Here is a 7,468-nt window from a genome sequence, read left to right as displayed (position 1 = left end):
TAATCCCAGCACTTGGGAGGCAGAGGCAGGCGGATCTCTGTGAGTTCGAGACCAGCCTGGTCTACAGAGCTAGTTCCAGGACAGGCTCCAAAACCACAGAGAAACCCTGTCTCGAAAAACCAAAAAAAAAAAAAAAAGAATTTTAGGGGAAAGGCACCCAAGACTATTCCATTCGACTGTTTTGAGGTGCTGGCTTTGAGTTATTCCAATTATGAATGTTAGACTTTAAAAAATTGTGTCATAATGACGCCTTTTTTTTTCTTTTCCCCGAGACAGGGTTTCTCTGTAGCTTTGGAGCCTGTCCTGGAACTAGCTCTTGTAAACCAGGCTGGCCTCGAACTCACAGAGATCCGCCCGCCTCTGCCTCCCAAGTGCTGGGATTAAAGGTGCGCGCCACCACCGCCTGGCTCCTAATGACACCTCTACATGAGCAGAGAAGCTGTTCCTTTATTTGAACTGTGCATCTTCAGTGCTCGGAGCTGTACCTGCCAGGTACAGGTGCACGTTAAATATTTTGAATGGATGAATAATGAATTATGAAAAGTAATTTACTATAGGTGGAAATTTTTGTTTTGTTTATTTTATTGTGTGAGTGTTTGCCAGAATGTATGTATGTGCATGCCTGATTCCCTTGGAGATCAAAAGAGGGCATCAGAGTCCCCTGGAACTGGAGTAACCGATGGCCATGAGCCACCATGTGGATGCTGGGAATCAAACCTGGGTCCTCTGCTAGAGTAGCAAGTGGCCTTAACCACTCTCCAGCTTTGATTTTGGTCTTGCTTTGTTTGTCTGTGTCTCAGGCCCGTCCGACCTTGTTACGTGGACCAACCTCATCTCCAACTTGCAATGATTCTCCTGCTTGCAGCTCTCAGGTGCAGGAATTACAGGTGTGTGCCACCATGTCCAGTCTGAGATTGAATTATTTAAGATGAACTAGTATAGTCTACAATCAAAGAACGCTTCATGTTGAGGAACAAGATACTGGATGACACTGTGAACACTGGACTGAACCATAAAGTCAAGACAGGACTGAGAAACAGAGACCCAAAAGTCTAACATGAAACAATAAACAAAAATAACTGAAGGCCTGGGAGATGGCTCAGTGGGTAAAGGTGCTTGCCACCAAGCCTGACAACACGAGCTCAATCCTGAGAACTTGAATGGTAGAAGAAGGAGAGAACTGACCCTTGCAGATTGTCTTGACTTCCACATATGTGTCGTGGTACAGGAAAATGCATTTAAGTACATACACACATACTAAATACATAAAAAAATTAAAAGCATTCAATTTTAAGGAGCACCCTACAGTAACGAAAAGCCAGATGAAGCTCAATTATCCATGTGACTGACATAAGGAAGCTACCTGGGAAGCTATCTGTAAAATCGTGACAAGTTCTGAAGCATCATCCTGAGAAGCCCGAAGTACCGTGCCATAAGCAGTGATCGGACAGACATAAAATCTTATTTTATAAGATCTTAATATAGGCCTGGCAGTGGTGGTGCACGCCTTTAATCCCAGCACTCGAACTCTGTGAGTTCGAGGCTAGCCTGGTCTACAAGAGCTAGTTCCAGGACAGGCTCCAAAGCTACAGAAAAACCCTGTCTCAAAAAGCAAAACAAAACAAAACAAAACAAAGGCTCTTAATATGTACATTAAGGCCCACCTTATATACCTTATTGGAGCAAAATGTAAGAGATTATCCATGACATATGAAGAAATTAAAACAAACTCATCTATGCTATTTGTGTTTAATAATTAATTCTAGAGGGCCTGGCGAGATAGCTTGGCAGTTAAGAGCACTGGTTGCTCTTCCAGAGGACCTGAGTTCAATTCCCAGCACCCACATGGCAGCTCATTACTGTCTGTAATTCCAGTTCCATACGGGCGTCCATGAAAACAAAACACCAATGCACATAAAATAAGAATAAATAAATTATTAAAAATGTTTTAAAAATAAATAATTATAGTTTACAAGAGGGAAAATGAAGATATATTAAATGAAAAGCTATTATAAAAATGATCTTAAGTCACCGGGTGATGGTGGCACATGCCTTTAATCCCAGCATTTAGGAGGCAGAGGCAGGCAGATCTCTGTGAGTTTGAGGCCAGCCTCGTCTATAGAGTGAGTTCCAGGACAGCTCTAAAGCTACACAAAGAAATCCTGTCTCGAAAAACCACAAAACAAAACAAAACACCAAAAACAAAAACAAAACCACAAAAGAAACAAAATCTTAAGTCACTCAGTATTACATCCTAAGTGAAATTTTCATATAACCAGACTTCAGTGTTTAAAATTGAAGCTGGGACTTTGTGTGCCCTAGACAAATGCTCAATCTGAGCTACATTCCCAACACTATACAACCATATAGTTGCGATGAAATTTAAATCAAATTTAGAGTTAACTCAAATATTAGAGGTATATTTTTTAAGATTTTAAAACATTTCTTAACTGAAAAATGTCAATGAGATTGACATCTGGAAGCAACGCTCTGTGCTTATTTGTTGCGTAGACCAATTTGGTTTTTAAATGTTAGGAGTCCCATGGAGGGTAGCTAAAGAATTTCTGCCCCCAAACCCTTAATCCAAAATCTCTGTCATGAGGAATGCTTCAATCGGTGGTGGCACTCATTTGCAATAACAGAAGATGTGCCAATTTTTTCCCCACATCCCAAGAAGTTGGAAGGGAAACAAGCAGTGACGTAAGGCCAGAAGCTTCCTGTGCCTCTGTCTGAGCAGAGGACCCTTGCCCTCATACTGGCATTCTGTGGTCAGAAGACGGGTGTCTCCTCTTTAGGATGACACAGGAATTCCAAGCAGGAAGAAAACGACAAAGTGCAAAAAATGTGTGCCAGCTACAAATGGGAAAGAGGGATGTCAGAGGCCTCCATTAAGCCAGATGCAGTGGTGTACAACTGTACAAAAGCCTTCCAGTACAGAGGCAGAGGCAGGGGGATTGCTACAAGTTAGAGGCTAGCTTGGAATATATAGAGAGAGTCCCAGGTTTGCCAAGTCTACAGCATGAGACCCCATTAAGAGAAAAAAAAAAAAGCCTCCGCTTAGCGAGGGCGAGATTCTGGCAATAGATCCATAGGTCATATATTCCTGTCAAATTTACACAATGAAGGCATCTTAGCTGCTGTCAATAAAGCTCTCCCTTTTCACGGAAGCTTTTCGGCTACCACTGGAGCAGCAAGGCGACTTGGCAGCTGAGCTTATGGGGAAGTTAAACTGAGGATACGTTCCGTTTGAATGCAGTGGGATATATTTAGGAGGTTCACAGTCACTTCTGCGCACACTTGAGTTAGTGCCAGCCATGAAGAGCGGAGGGATCTTTTTCAGGAAAATCCCTGCTGCCCACTGTGTTAACTCAGCTGGCCCCACGGAACGAAGGTAGAGGGCTCGGCATAAGCTCCTTAGCGAGCTGCCGCAAGCGCACACACGTTGACGGCAAGTGTTAAGTGGTGTCTTAATTCAGAGAGGACTGCATTCATCACCGACAAGAGCGTCCAATACGCTCTGAAACCTGACAAAGGAAAGAAACTTGATCACGTTTCCAACGTGTGACATTAATCGGAAAATTTTACATGACATTTCCATTAATTCATGTGGTTCAGGTATGATTTATCCCCTCCAATACTCACGAGGAGATTTGGTTCTCAACGGAAGGATGTTAAGAGATGACTAGCTCAAGGGGCTGCACTCTCATGAGCGGAAGAGTCTCTTCTTAGAGTCTGGGCTAAGACTCCACACTAGACTGCAGAGCACCTGACCTGGCCGTGTTCTGGGGTGAGGTGGGACTAGATCAATTCCCAGGAGCAGGCTTTTTTTTTTTTAATTTTGTTTTCTTTTGTGGATTTTTTTTTTCGAGACAGGGTTTCTCTGTAGCTTTGGTGCCAGTCCTGGAACTAGCTCTTGTAGACCAGGCTGGCCTCGAACTCCCAGAGATCTGCCTGCCTCTGCCTCCCGAGTGCTGGGATTAAAGGCGTGCGCCACCACCCCCGGCTCTTTTGTGGATTTTGTCCTGTTTTTTGAGACAGGGTTTCTTTGTGTTGCCCTGGCTATCCTGGAGCTCACTCTGTAGACTAGACTAGCTTTGAACTCAGAGAGCTTCTGCTGGGATTCAAGGCGTAAGCAAGGTAACCTCTAGCCTATTCCACAAGCATGCTCTACTCTGAAAAGCATTTCTGCCTTCTGCAAGGAGCCCTACCCAAAGCCACGCTGATCCTGCGCTCTGCCAGGGGATATGAGAACTGAGCTAAACAAGTCTCAGGAATTTATTTTTTATTTTATTTTATTTTTGGTTTTTTTGAGACAGGGCTTCTCTATAGCTTTGGAGCCTGTCCTGGAACTAGCTCTTGTAGACCAGTCTGGCTTCGAACTCACAGAGATCGCCTGCCTCTGCCTCCTGAGTGCTGGGATTAAAGGTGTGTGCCACCACTACCCGGCAGGAATTTTGTTTTTTTTTTGTTTGTTTGTTTGTTTGTTTTGTTTTGGTTTTTCGAGACAGGGTTTCTCTGTGGCTTTGGAGCCTGTCCTGGAACTAGCTCTGTAGACCAGGCTGGGCTCGAACTCACAGAGATCCACCTGCCTCTGCCTCCCAAGTGCTGGGATTAAAGGCATGTGCCACCATCGCCTGGCTCAGCAGGAATTTTGTTAAAGCAACATAAACGGTCTAAGATGAAAAGACTTGAAATGTTTTCTAAAACTATTGTCAGTAATAAAACAAATTCGCTAGAGAAAATCATTACTATCTTTCTACATTATGTAAAATGATCTCTTAAAATGTGACCTCTTAAGTTCATGCATATAACCCCAGATGACAAAGGAGAATTGCTACCATTTCAAGGCCAGTTTGGACTACAGGATATTACCTCTGAAACAAGCAAATAAAAGACAAATTATACAGTGTTGAGATTGCAGGTGGCCCCGACATTTGTTTCTAAATTTGTATTTTGTTTTGTTTTGTTTTTCCTTTATCTGTCTACCTGCAAGCTGGGTAGCTCACACCCGTGCATCTGTGAGCCTCCAAGAACACTGAGAGTCACCTTAGGAGTTCCTCTAGGTTTGCTTTCAACTTGAAAAGCGCTACTGTCCTCTCAAGTGAGAATCAGAGCTGGCCCCTAATGCATCGGAAGCACACACCTCCTCCTGACCTATGCACACGATCCATTTGGTATTCCTAAAAGAAGGAAGGCTTTACGCTTCTCAGCTAAAGGTGGACAGGTGCAGCAGCAGCAGCAACAAACGGGAACGGAGTTTTTAAATCCTCTTCCTCCTCCTCACTGATAATTAAACTCTTGACCCCACGGTCTCTTTAGAGTTCCATTTTGTTATTGACTCACATGATAGTTGTTTTACCTGGGCACGAGCAGGGGCTTTCACAGCAAGGCTAACTATGTCCCTCAGTGTCTTGTCAGATTTCTGAGTTTCCTTTCGGTGACGTGGGAAACGCTGCATGCTGTGGTGGCCTAAAGATTCCCATGCGCCATGGCGGTAAGGTTTCTGGAAGCCCACAAGCAGGGTAACTCAGATCCAGCATTCCACAGTCTAATTCCACCATGGAGACATTTTTCTCTGAACAAATTATTATTTTCATATAGATGGAAAGCCAAAGACTTAGATTTTTAGCAAGCTCTTGGTGACAAGGGAACTTAATCTATGACATTGAATTTTAAAGTACACGGACAAATGGTTGCTGTAGGGATAAGTCCCGCCCCTTGGGGGGCGTGTTCGCCTCGGGCTAATGTCTGCCTATAAATTTGGCGAGCGTGCTCCCAGCAGTCTCTTCTGCTTTCCTGGTCTCCGCGGGAACGGTGGTTCTGTAAGTCTATTTCTACATTAAAACTATATATATTCTGTCTGCATTCGTTTACGCCGCTACATTTTGGCGTCCGACGTCGGGCTATTTTGCCCCCGACTCGATTGGGTAGCCCGCTAGCTAACACAGCACCCTCCCTGGTGCTGTTTTTCAGTTCGTGACTCCGGCCCCAGTGCCAAGTCCGAGACATACTCGGCCACACAGGCCCATTCTGCCTGCCTTGGCTAAGTTTTGCAGCGGAACCCCACTGCCTGAATTAGCAGAAGCTCAAGTACCTGCGGTTTTGCAACAAAAGCTGCCACAGCGGCAGATTTGGTCTGATACAAAGTGACTTGGGTGGGCAGTGGTGGCGCACGCTTTTGATACCAGCACTTGGGAGGCAAGGGCAGGCGGATCTCTGTGAGTTTGAGGCCAGCCAGGCAGTGGTAGTGCACGCCTTTAATCCCAGCACTTGGGAAGCAGATGCAGGCGGATCTCTATGAGTTTGAGGCCTGCCAGGCCGTGGTAGTGCACGCCTTTAATCCCAGCACTTGGGAGGCAGAGACAGGCGGATCTCTGTGAGTTCGAGGCCAGCCTGGTCTACAAGAGCTAGTTCTAGGACAGGCTCCAAAAACACAGAGACCACCACTGGCAGGAACCGATCATTGCAGGTAAAAAATTTTTCTTTTGTAAATAAAATGTCTGAACACATTACTGTTCAAGAATTTAACAGTTTTTTTAATTGTACCATGTGGGAGATTTTACAAGAGGTGTCTATCACCCCACATCTATGGATCCTTCTGGGATTCATAGTTTTCATTGGCACCAAATGGTTTGACAATAGAAATATGATAAAGTCTTTACGAGACGAATCCAGGATTCTTAAGGCAGAGATTGAACGCTTGAAAAAATTGAGAATGACAACAATCTTCTCAAGAATCAGTTTGAAGTTCTCCAGGCTGATAACAATCTTCTAAAGAATCAGTTTGAAGTTCTCCAGGCTGATGTTAAGGAGAAATTCATTACTATGGAAGAGGGAACAGCTGATCTGGATTGTAAGCTTCAGTCCCTTTCTGTAGGAACTGAAACATTAGTGGCTGATATTAAGGAGAAATTCATTACTATGGAAGAGGGAACAGCTGATTTGGACCATAAGATCCAGTCCCTTTCTGTAGAAAATGAAACATTAACTGAGAGAATCAAAACTGCTGAATTTGACAATCGGATTTTGTCTAAAGCTTATGACAGATTGACGGAAAGATTGTCAATACAAGAAGGCATGGTTTATGCCATAAAAATTATGTCCAAAGATGAGATGTTATCTCTAACGGACAAACTTCATGCTTTAGAATCCTCAATGAAGGCTTTGGAACATAATTCTGGACAGGAGATTCAGACATTGCAGAAGGCAATGGTGAATAGAATTGAAAAGATTGAGGAATTTCTAAATTCTGATGAAGAAGAGCAAAGGGTAGAAAGGAAAATTTTAACTACATCTGTGAGTAAATCTCTCCGGGACAATTTCCACAAAGCTCTACCTTTCTGAACAAACAGAAAGGGGTGGAAAACACCCCCAGAAATAGGTTACATAATGCTTTGTTAACCTTGAATTTTCTCAACCCTAATGAGAAGGGAACAACGGCTGCAGAAAGACATTGGATAATGGAAAA

The sequence above is a fragment of the Microtus pennsylvanicus genome, chromosome 9 (genome assembly GCF_037038515.1).
Source record: "Microtus pennsylvanicus isolate mMicPen1 chromosome 9, mMicPen1.hap1, whole genome shotgun sequence".
In the NCBI taxonomy this organism is placed as follows: domain Eukaryota; kingdom Metazoa; phylum Chordata; class Mammalia; order Rodentia; family Cricetidae; genus Microtus; species Microtus pennsylvanicus.
The sequence above is the reverse complement of the archived record's forward strand: the minus strand, read 5'-3'. Positions refer to the sequence as shown.